The 12,730-nt window shown below is 33.5% G+C and overlaps 1 pseudogene; it reads left to right on the top strand.

The window, feature by feature from the left end:
• The first annotated feature begins 7,072 nt into the window (after nucleotides 1-7,072).
• Nucleotides 7,073-9,353, top strand: LOC132302116 (endochitinase EP3-like; annotated as a pseudogene).
• The last annotated feature ends 3,377 nt before the right edge of the window (nucleotides 9,354-12,730 follow it).

Genomic DNA, 12,730 nt, shown 5'->3' with positions numbered 1-12,730 from the left:
CCTCCAAATAATGTCCGCAAGGTTACAATTGTAATTAGCAAAATAACATTTATTTCGTATTTAAATTTCATATTATATTATAGGGGGTATATTTGTCATTTCACATAAACTTAACGGATTTGAAAGAAAATGGGGCAATGTGATGATGGTTTATGGTTCAGAGGGGTGTTTAATTTTAATGGGGGCATTTTGGACGAAAGCAATAGTATAGGGAGGTTATGTGATTTTTCCCCTATTAATAAATAGGTCATGATTTGATTTGATACAACATGGTATGGTAAGACATGTTCATATTATTAAGGTCAAATCAACATGAATAGGATATGTTTATTCGACAGATTTAGTTAAACAAGTCAATTCTAATACAAATATGACATGTTTATCCGATATATATGTTAAATTAAACGGGTCATTTTTTATATGAACGTGCTCATGACACATTTGGTTAAACGGGTCTAATCAAATTGTAAACGGATTCACGTTTAATTATAGTATTAATTCGGATCAACATAGTTATGATTAATTCAAACATGATTTACATCCAAACTCAATTATCCCGATTCATATTAGTATGTTGTGACAAGTATTGCAAACCTCTAAATACACAAACCCATTTAATTTTTGGTATAATATGTAGGAACCCATCTAACAAATTTTTTATTTTTCTTAAAAAGGTGGAATCTATCTAACTATGGGTGAAGTGCAGAAAACACCCCTAATATATATATATTTTCTGTAACATTTTTACTCCTTATTTGAAAAGGTGTGCGAAAAATACCCCTATTCTTTTCACATTGTGCGAAAACACCCCACAAGAGTAAATTTGACATAAAATTATATTTAATACCCACTTTACCCTTTTACTATTCCAAAAATGCCCAAGCGGTGTTTTATGCACTTTACCTATATATATGTGTGTATATATATGCGCCCCAATATAATAGTAGTTGATTTAGTCTTTGCACATTCCATACTAAACAAAAGGGTTTCAAGATTTTATCACACACACACACACACACATATATATATATATATATATGCGCACCAGTATAATAGTAGTTGGTTTAGTCTTTGCACATTCCAGTTCTAAACAATTTGACTTCATTAATTAAAAGGGTTTCAAGATTTTATCATCATCATCATGTCATTGGAAAAACTATTGCAATTAATTAATACAATGTCTTTACCAATTTGTAAATTGAGCCAAAATCCATGAAATAATTCATAGTGCAGACCAGTAATTATTCTTCTCATAATCACAATAAGGGGTTTGATCCCCAAAATTGAAAACCCAGATCACTAACACGTCGCCAGAGTCAAAGAGGACCAAACTCAGGAAAACGTTGGCAGAGGCAAGGGTCATCTCTCAATCACCTTCCTCATCATCGTTGCTGCCACCGTTAAGGCTCTGACTGCAAAAACCACCATTACCCTAGTGGACTCACTAGGGCTTCTACAGACGGTGGGTCGTTGTCTTCGCCGATGTTGTAGAAGAAGAAGAGGCAGATGCAGCTCGATATTCTAATTGTTGCTTTGGTGGCGATTGTCTGACGATGCCGTCTGCGGCTGAGGAGGTAGTAGAGGGAGGGGGAGGAGAGAGTTCATTTTTGGAGATAGAGGACAATGATGATGAAGAAGAATAAGTAGGGAAACCTTGAGCTATTGATTCCACGGGGTTAGGGTTTGGGTTGCGTGAGTCTTGAAAACAAACATTGATTCCTTGAAATCACATTATATTTTTATCCTATTCCTTCATTTCACAAAGTAATATATTTTTATATATTTAATTACTTAGTGAGGGCAATTTAGTCAAGTATAGTTTAAATATGTCAAGATGGACCTATTTGCACAAATTGACACATAAGGGGTGTGATATGCACTATAAGTATACTATATGGGTGTTTTTTGCACCTGATCCATCTAACTATTGATAATTTATACAAAGTAATATTGAATTTGCACCGGGTATTTTGTGATTCTAAGCTTGTAACTTGAGTGGTATATTTTCCTTTTGTCAAGTTGTATCAAGTTAATGTGTATGTTATTATTATTATTATTTTTTCTGAATGATTAAATTATTTAATTATAATGATATATAATTATAATTATTAAGTTAATTACTTAATCTCTATCATTTTTTTATGTTTAATTTTTTTCTTAAATAATGACGATGAGAGTGCTTTAACTGTGAACTTACTTACTCTTGATTTATTTAATCAATAAAATTCTACTTTATTTATTTCATGGCGATTCACCTCCGCGATCGCCGCATTTATATGAAAATAAGGTATACCCTAAAAGATAAAAGTTTGGTTATAAAGTTGGAGAATATATGGACTTGACTTGAACGTATTGAAAACGTCCACCTCTCCTCAATTTGAGCATTAGCATAGTCTTACAATACTGCGTTTTCAAACTCCTTTTTCTTTTCAATTAAAATTATCACTACGAATCGGTCCGCATTAAATATTACATTAGTAGAAAATTAGTAGTTTGGCACTAAAATATTATTTCAAAAATTACATGAGTAGAAAATTAGTAGTTTGTCACTAAAATATTATTTCAAAAATTACATGTAATTTTGACCGTAGATTGTTGAACATTCTCAAATTTCATTTGATGAGTTATTAACCTTCATAGTTATTTATTTATTTATTTTTTCTGTGAAGTGTGTTTAATGTTCATAGTTGTGTTGAGTGTTACTAGAAACTTAGTAGTAGTTATGTCACATAATATGTCGCATACATATATATATATACATAAGACAAGCATTCTTTCATACAACTATATACACAAGACACCATATATATATATACATATATAACTTAGTAGTAGTTATGTCACATAATATGTCGCATACATATATATATATACATAAGACAAGCATTCTTTCATACAACTATATACACAAGACACCATATATATATATACATATATATATGTATATATATATATGGTGTCTTGTGTATATAGTTGTATGAAAGAATGCTTGTCTTATGTATATATAAAAAGAAACTTCCTTCTTATGATGAGATAACCCAATAAAATATCAACAGTGTTAACGTTTTAAAAGAAAAGAAAATGATAATTACATGCAATAAAAAATTCGAGAAGTATCCATAGGTTATTCAATCGGCTCTTCCTACGACGAGAAAGCCACCATACTCCATGGAATCGTTCCAAATTCCAAGTCGGCGTCATGGATCTAGAGTTAAACCCATTGCCGGAGCCATAAAACGACACCACCAAAGATGAACACGAGCGATCCATTAGCCTACCACCACCACTATCCATAAAGGATGACATCGACGTGGAGAAGTACGGACTCGAAGGTTATCAGCGGTGGAATGGTGAATTACTTTACAACTCATAGCTCACATGGTCCGATTCACTAAAGCGAAGAACATTGTTTAATTTTAGATTCAATATATAGAAGTAATATATATAGCTACGTGAGAGAGAAAGAGGGAAGGGTTAAGTGTTAGTTTCTGTTCTCTCATTAGTTTCTTTTCTTTTAAAATTTTAGTACCTGCTGATATTTTATTGGACCACCTCATCATAAGAAGAAGGAGGTTCCTTCTTATGCTACCTAAGACAAGTATTGTTCTGGTTGTATATGACTTTTTAATATTTGGATTTGGACTGAACTCTCAAGTACTAGGTGGTGAGATATTTATGATGAAGTTTTTAGTCGATCTCATTTGATTTTCTTTTTCCGAAAATATTTAGTTTCATATTGTGGTCCAAAATAGACAATGCTGCTTTTATCCTTCAAGTATATGATATATACAAGTCTTGCATTTGCCATTACAAATTGGACATCTCAAAATCAAAGTTAGGCTTGGGACCTCATGAGTCATGACAAACTAGAATTTATGATGAAAATGACATTTTCATCATAAATTTTCAATGTCTTAGATTGGGAAAAACGTTTCCGTTTCAAAATTGGATGCACTGATTAGTACTTCATTGGGATAATGAGTGGCTGCAATGAGACGAAAAATGGACGAGGTGGTGGAGACGGTGGTGGTCATGAAATTATCAATATAAGGGTCTTCAAAGCCGTCGTCGTGGGGAAGTTAATAGTGATAGCTTTTATGTTGTTCTTATATATATATATATATAACGTGCAAATGTTAAAATTATGGTGACAACTACATGGAATGTGTTGAAAAAAAATGTAATACCATTACAATGATGGCACATTGAGTGAACCTACATACTTTATTTGTTCAAGATAGCATTCGCCAAAGCAACATTAGGGGAGATTTAAATGTTTCTATTTAAAATGTTCGATTTCTATATCACAATTTATGTAAATTGTAAATAAAATCATCTGAATATAATGGAAATCCAAACATACCCTAAAACATCAGGCACTTTTTATTTATTTATTTATTTATTTTTATGATCTACTATGTTCTCACATATGCCTTGATGCTGAAAGGTTGAAATGTTTGGTTTCAAACAAATTAGACAATGGTGTCCAAATAGATCACGTTTTCTGAATCATTGCAAAATTTAAGCAAGTTTCTCTATCTCCAAACCAATCTTATGGACCGCCGTTCTAATTCAAATTGATAAATTGGCATTTCAAAAGTCAAAATTAGGTTTCGTTATAGAGGATAACATAGCACCCGTTAAGATATTTCTACATCTAGCAATTTTCTCTTGTAGAAAATACAATGCATGTAAAGCATACATGTCATGGTGTGCGTGTGTGTGTGTGTTTTTTTTTTTTTTTTTTTTTTGATGATAAATTACACATGATGAAGTTAATTTTTTGTTAAAAAATTATGAATTTGGAGTGTACACAAAGGCAAATTTATTATCTTAGAAATGCCGGTGGAGTGATGCTATGGTTCGCTGTATCGTCCGATATGAGACGTATCGGCCGATGCGCGATCCTTTTTCAAGTCTGATAAGTGATCCGTATTGATCAGTTTACACTGACTTTGTGCGAGTCCGTTATACCGCGACCGATATCACAACAGTAACCGATACTGCGAACCATATCATGCTACTACAGTTTAGCAGCCGCATGACCAATTGTGTTAGTGTGATGCTATTATTAATTAGATTTATGAGTTTTCTTAATATATATGTCTAAATAAAAAATTTATTTAAGTGTAAATTGCACTAACCTTAACTCTTTGGGGTCAGTCAATGATTAGATGATAAGAGATAAATAGGCCTCCTCACTGGTCTTGAAAGTTACATTGATTTTTTTAAACACAATAAAATAAAGGATTTTCCGGTCCATCAATAGTCGATTCCAGTCAATGTTGATCATTAGTTACCAACAATTCAAATTTCAGAATATCAATGTAACCCTTGTATGATTGTTTTATTCAATTTAAAAAGATATCTAGATTTTATGCATAAATGGTAAAAAAAAAAAAATTATCAGATGAAAATGTTTGATTTTGCGGGCGAGTGCACGGATTCTAGGTTTACCTTGCAACTTTGTGTAAAAAATAAATATATAACAAAGAGTTATCAATATAATTTTTAAAGGCTTTTTTGGTTTTCTTTATATTCTTTTTTATTATTTATTATTTTTTCCCTGTAAAGGCTATTTTGGTTTTCATGATCTCTCTTTTGTTGACATGGTTCCCTCTTAATAAATGACTCCCTTCCAGTAGATGAAGTTTTACGCAACAAAGTCATACAAATTCAAGGGACATCAAATTTAAATAGGCTCCCTAAAAAAAAAAAGTATAAATTATGTTAGTTAAAAATGACCTTTTGTCTCGTTTTCTTGGATCTACATATGCATTGGTAAAATAATTTTACTATACAATAAAATGACCGGCATTCAAATCAAATTTTCAAATTACAAATTAAGATTGTAGTTTATTGATATTTTCTCTTACTTTGAATAGACTGGATAAAGATCAACCCCCAAATATATATATATATATATATATATATATATCAGGAATAATTTTAAAACGTAAGAATGATCATATATATATCACTTGAAAATGTATAATTGTGGGTGCATGTGCTTGTTTAAAATTTTGATTTGTCATTGCTGCTATTATTGTGACAGTTGCAACACTTACAAAGAAACTTTTTCACATCTTCACTCATAATGATCCTCACAAAAGTGTGAGTGTTGCAAAAAAACAACCTATTTGTACACCACACTTCCTCTCTAATAAATATATTTTTAATAATAAAAAAACTTGGAAATTTTTATCTGGACATTAGAATATGGGAAATGTTTTTTTTGACGACAGATATATACCGACAAAAAACCGACTTGCACGTGACAACAACCTATTTGTACACAACACTTTCCTCTCTTGCTCTGCTCACAGGCTCTCTCACTCCTCTGCAAAATCTTCCAATCGACGATCCAAGGATGAAACATAGTTTCAACGCCCCACCGCCACTATCGCCGCACATCACGAATCATTCCGTTCAGTTCAGTCTCGCCGAGCACATCATTTCCGGCGAAACAACGCCCTTATTTCGGAGGCAAGATTATGGCTGGTGGTAGTGTCATCAGCGTCGGAGGAAGTGTGGTTCACTCAGTCATCGTCGCCGTCGTCATCTTGGAATAACACGATTTCAGTGATTGGAGGGAGAGGGAAGGGTTCTTGGTGGTGACCAAGAATCCACGGGTGTTATCCATTTTCATGGTCCATGATCTGTAGTGGAGTGGGTCTAGATGATGATGGTTGAAGAGAGCTTCAGTGTTTCTCTCTCCAAAATTCGTGCCTTTTCTCTAGTTTTGGTGATTCGTGTCCATATTTGGTGGGGGTGGGGGTGTTGACAGTGGTGGAGCAGTATTATTGTATTATGGAGTCTGTTATAACTAGATTTTTTTAAATCGGGCTAAATAGCAATACTTTTAGAATATTCACAGACATTAAATTACTTACCCTCTTCGGACATAAAATGAAATAAAACACTTAAAAGCCTTCTATTACTTACCCTCTTCCACGGACCAAACCATACCACGCATTATTAACCTTCTGGAAAATTGCGTGTCAAACTTTTCATCGATTTCGCATTATAAATACCTCCCCACGGCCCAACCTTATCATTACACCACACATATATCTCACTTCTAACAGTATACACTTCTTTTCAACATGGTTGCTTTCAATTTGGAAAAGACCTTACTCATCACACTCATTCTGGCCGGAATCCTCGCCGGATCTCTGCCGGAATCCGTGGTGGGTCAGAACTGCGGTTGTGCAGCGGACCTGTGCTGTAGTAAGTTCGGGTACTGTGGCACTAGCAATGACTATTGCGGAGACGGTTGCCAAGCCGGTCCTTGCACCGGCACCACCACGCCTACTACTCCTACTCCTAGCGGTGGTGGCTCAGTGGCCGACATTGTGACCAACGCATTTTTTTAATGACATCATCAGCCAAGCCGGTGCAGGTTGTGCCGGAAAGAGCTTCTACACCAGAGCTGCATTCATTGATGGTGCCAATGCTTATTCTCAATTTGGCTCCGGCTCTGCTGATGAATCCAAGCGTGAGATTGCAGCTTTCTTTGCACATACAACACATGAAACTGGACGTAAGATTTCATCATCTCTTTCTAAATAAATAGAAATTTATAGGTCGATAGATATACAAAAATATTGTGTATATGCTAGTGCATGCATGCATGCGTTTGTATATATACTTCAATTCACAAAATTGGACAATACAAATATATTTCCATTGACCTGCACACACACACACATATATATATATCAGACGCCTCACTAATCAACTAATTTGAGCTTTTTTTATGGTAAAATGAACAACACACACTAATATTATATATAAGCAGAATTTTCTTGTTGTTTATTAAATTTATGGGCAGCTATATAGATAGATACTCCCTCCTCACATATTAATGTCCATGAAATTGAAGTTTTCAAGGGGACAAACAATCAATGCATTGTTCCCTTTATAATTAGCAACTTCTCATTTTTAGTAGAAATATAAAGTTACCAAGTTTGAATTTTTTAAAATATAAAGGACAATGATGAAAAGATAAAGCTTATTTGCTTTGACTTTTCAAAATGTACCACTAATCTGGGACATCTAAAAATGAGATAGTGAACTATTAATATGAAACAGAAAATAACACTATATATGTATGCTAGTGCACACATGTATGCTTGCATAACTGCATATATACATTCACAAGTTTTTGACTTTCTTAGCCCCCAGGGCTTGGTAGAGTTGGTAAGGCAACGGTCTGGGGTGCCATATGTTTCAAGTTCGAGCCGTTCATTCCCATTATATTTTTTGACCGAAATTGGTACTGAGGTGTGAGGCCGTCGACAGTATCCCCAAGTTTGTAGCCTAGAGTGGGTTCCGAAGGAGCCTTACCTAGGGGAGTTCCTGGTGCCAACAAAAAAAAAAAAAAAAAAAAAATGTTTTAGACTTTCACAAGTTCATAACACATACCGATATCTACATAAATACATTACATATATACACACACAACACATCATAAAGTGTTTAAAAGGGTTGTAGCACATTTTGGTACAAGTATAAAGTATTGGCATAGAAATACGTACGTGCATGTGCGTCAATAGATATAGACATGCATATAGAAGCAAAAAATTGAAGTTTTTAATTGCTAACAGAGCTTTGCAAGTAATTTGAACATCATATACAAGTAATAAACTTTATGATAAATCGTGAATATTATAACAAGCAAATTTATTATTTATTAATTAAATCTTTTGTTCGTACAGACTTTTGCTATACTGAAGAAATAGATGGTGCCTCTAAGGACTACTGTGACGAAACAAATACACAATATCCATGTGTAGCAGGTAAGGGTTACTATGGCCGAGGTCCTATTCAGCTATCGTGGAACTACAATTATGGTCCAGCCGGACAAGCTATCGGGTTTGATGGACTAGGCAACCCCGACATTGTGGCCTCAGATGCAGTTGTGTCGTTCAAGACGGCCTTATGGTTTTGGATGAACAATGTTCACTCTATCATCGGACAAGGGTTCGGGGCAACAATCCGTGCCATCAATTCTATGGAATGTAATGGTGGAAACCCTGACACCGTTAATGCTCGTGTGGCGTATTACACAGACTATTGCAGCAAACTTGGTGTCACCCCGGGCGATAATCTCCGTTGCTAGGTCACATATTAAAGTTATTCTATTACATGAATTAATAGACAATAAAGAGTAGTCTGAAAAAATTTGTTTAGGCTCTTATTAATACTTTCCTGTATTTTGGACCTAATTATATACTCTTCGACTACTTGTTTTGATATATGATCGATAAGGGATTGAAATAAGTAATATGAATCGAAATGTATCGTTTGGTTTCATCCTATAGCAATAAAATTTTAGCATTTTTACATTATTAATTCAATGTGCAAAAAAGATTGCTTAGGAGATGAAAATAACTAAAACAGAACAATTAAAATTAACAGTTTTGATTTTCGAACTAATCTTCTGGCCTTCTTTTGTTAGACTATATATCTTTGATAATATATAGCTAATTGGGAATACTAATAAATAGGAATTATCTGCAAATTAAACACTACTAAGATGCTTCCTTGAAAATAGCCAAACAAAACTTTCTTAAGCTAGATTTGGGGTCTCTATCTCCAAATAATTTTTCACGACTTTCAACAATATATTTTTTGTTTTAGGTAGGTGGATAATATTTTTAGTTATTGGTATAGCCAATTTGGATTTGGATTGTCAAACGAGAGAGTGCGCATTTGAGCCTAAAATATAGCCAATTTGTGTTCAAAAGATTTAATGGAAACCACATTAAAGCCCTATCCCCCTCAAATCAGTTCACTGGAGCTCATGGTTTGGTTTAGTCATGCCATTCCCAAACATTGTTTCGTACTTTCACTAGCCATGCAAGAAAATTATACTAACCCAACTATGAAGTTTCTAACTCGAACTAAATGTTTGTATTGTGCTATGTTGATGCTGAATCTATCTTAGGATCAGTTATTTTAAAGTGTCCATAATCTACCAATATTATCTGGAATTTCAACCAAAGCTTCTGATGTGGTTGTTGGGAAACGTTCTAATTTTAAAAACTTTTCGAGGGATTTTGATTCATAAATCTTGATTCATCACATAGAGACAAGTTTTATGCAAAAATAAAATATGATGTATCATTCAATTAACAGATTGAATAGTTACATCAAAGGTCTGAATAAACCTTTAAAACTTTCCTCTAAAGTGAATGTTCTCACTTATTGTAGATCCCTTAGGAAGATGCCTTCTCCTTGGATCTCCATCTTCTTGGTAATTATTTTGCCTTTAGGAATCACTCATAAGCCTCCATGAATGACCTTGGAAAACTAGGCTTGTGGGAGCCTCCATTAGATGAGAACATAAACCCTAATTTTCTAAAGAGAGAAAATATATTCCTTTTTCCTTCTCATAAAAATCACCCCCAAAAATATACATAGACCATGTATATTTATAGGCAACACCCTCATTGACCATATAGTCTTTGCACTATCCCAAGAAATACTCATATCCTCGATCAGATCGAAGTATCTTGATAAGTTTACCTAATCTGTGTTCCACATCAGTCTTGACCCTCTCGGAATATACCAAAAGTATAAGACTTGTGTCGCAACAGGTAAATTTATCCAAAACGTGAGTAACCTTGATTGGATGTTCATAAGACCACACGTGTCCGTGTGTACCGACTCCAATTGTTCTTTATGTCTATTTCATTTGGCTGATTAAGCCATTAGAGTTATCTATCCTTCAAAATAGGATTCACAAGTTTGGTTTAGGCTCCTCTGCCTCACTAGTTAATAAACCTTCTTTGACCAATCTTTGAATCTCATTTTGATTGATTACAACCCAAAAATAGACACCAAAAAATACAATGAGTCAGGAATAACAAATTTTCTCTTAACATTTAATCTAGAAGATGCAACATTAGTTTCTACATCCTGCAAATCATAAGAGCTTGTGATTATAGTATATTAACCATCTTTCAATGCACCAGAAGCAATCGCATATCTATTCAATCTTATAAAACCAGTTTTACAAAATAACAATCTAGTTTTTATAAACCACAAGTGAAACAAGAATTAGATAGCGTCTAACTTCTGTGCATAAAGATAGTTCTCTAATACTAATATCATCATACTATCTTATTTCAGATGTAATACTCCCATTGACTTTGCTACAACCTTTGCATCAGGTTAAAAGATAAATATATATCCACATCATCGAGACTTCTAGATTCCTGAAATCCTTGCAACGAATTGCAAACATGTTTAGTGGCTCCAGAATCTATCCATCAGGAATTAATAGATGCAACCACATAACATGGCTCAATGATTAAATATATATTTTCCTATGCCATGTCATTGCTTAGACAGTTTATCCTTGAGTGTCTTAGTTAACGGCAAAAGAAACAATTTCCTTCGCCCTCAACATACGCTGCCTTATTCCTTTTAACCTTTTTTGAATACCCATGTTTTGTGCTAGCCTAGTCTTATTATCATCCTTCTTCTTTACTTTGCCCTTCCACTTGGGCCTAGAAGAAGATGGTATAGACTAGGTTAGATTAATAGGAACACCTATACTTTTGATTATCCCTTTATCTGTTACCAATTCTATAAGAATATCAGCGAGTGTGAACTCAAACTGATTCCTTATTTAGTCTATTCTGAAAGAGCCGAACGAATTTGGTAACAAGGCAATAATCATGTCAATTTGAAACTTACCATTCAAGTCAGCCCTATTGACCTCCAGTTCAATTTTTAAATAATAAACAATCATTTTTCAAAATCCGATATCAAACTGGAGATCCTTAGGCTATCTTGATGGTATTTAAATTTGACACAGTACTTAGGCATATGTCCTATCTAATCTCACTAAAACATCTCATTAAGTATCTTAAAATAAAGGAATTAGGTATAGGAGTATTAAATACATTTTGTACTCTTACGTTGTGAATAAAATATCTAAGTTCCTTTTCCAGTCATTATAAAAGAGGTCCACATACATTGAATATGTAAGCAAGCAGATAAACTGGATTATACATAATTAATCTGAATATAAATGCATTCATACAATATGCAAGGTGAATTATTAATACTATCATGCATATTTAAAATTAAAATGAGTTTGTTAGCCAAATAATATAACAAATCTCAAATAGAATAAGAGATCATTATCATTATTGGTAAACAATCCATTTTAATTAATGTGGGTCCCTCAACTTCGTAGCATAATAAATCATCCAATCAATGCGTCAATAACTTATCCTGATGGAGGAATTCATTATTACTATTGTTGGGATTCATTTGCTATTAGGTGAGTACTTCCATTAAAATAATAATATGTGGGTCCCTTAACAACTGCATGAAAAATCGGATAACCAATACGCCAATAACTTATTCGGTTGGCGAAGTTCATTATTGCTATTGGCGGGCAAATCCCATCATCTCCATATCTTTTAAGACAATGCCTTATCTATCTATATGAAATGATTCCCAATTATGTTTAGCCTTTCTAAAATTACCTAGTGTAGACCACTCCGTTGGGGAACTAACACTATTGATTTTAGATTGAGTGTATAACATTATTAAAACTCTAATGAAAAGTAAAAATATTAAATATCTTGTCATTATAATCTAGACTCTTTAAATCATGCGTAGGGCCTTATTTTTAAAGATTTAATTACAATGAACATTTAATATTATTATTTTCATAAGACAACCATTCTTGTAATATTAAGACTCT

Source organism: Cornus florida, unplaced genomic scaffold (assembly GCF_030987335.1).
Source record: "Cornus florida cultivar Cherokee Brave unplaced genomic scaffold, ASM3098733v1 CherokeeBrave_3.0.0_Hap2_Chr01, whole genome shotgun sequence".
NCBI classification, from domain to species: domain Eukaryota; kingdom Viridiplantae; phylum Streptophyta; class Magnoliopsida; order Cornales; family Cornaceae; genus Cornus; species Cornus florida.
Note: the sequence above shows the minus strand (reverse complement) of the source record. Positions and strands in the feature narration are given on the sequence as shown.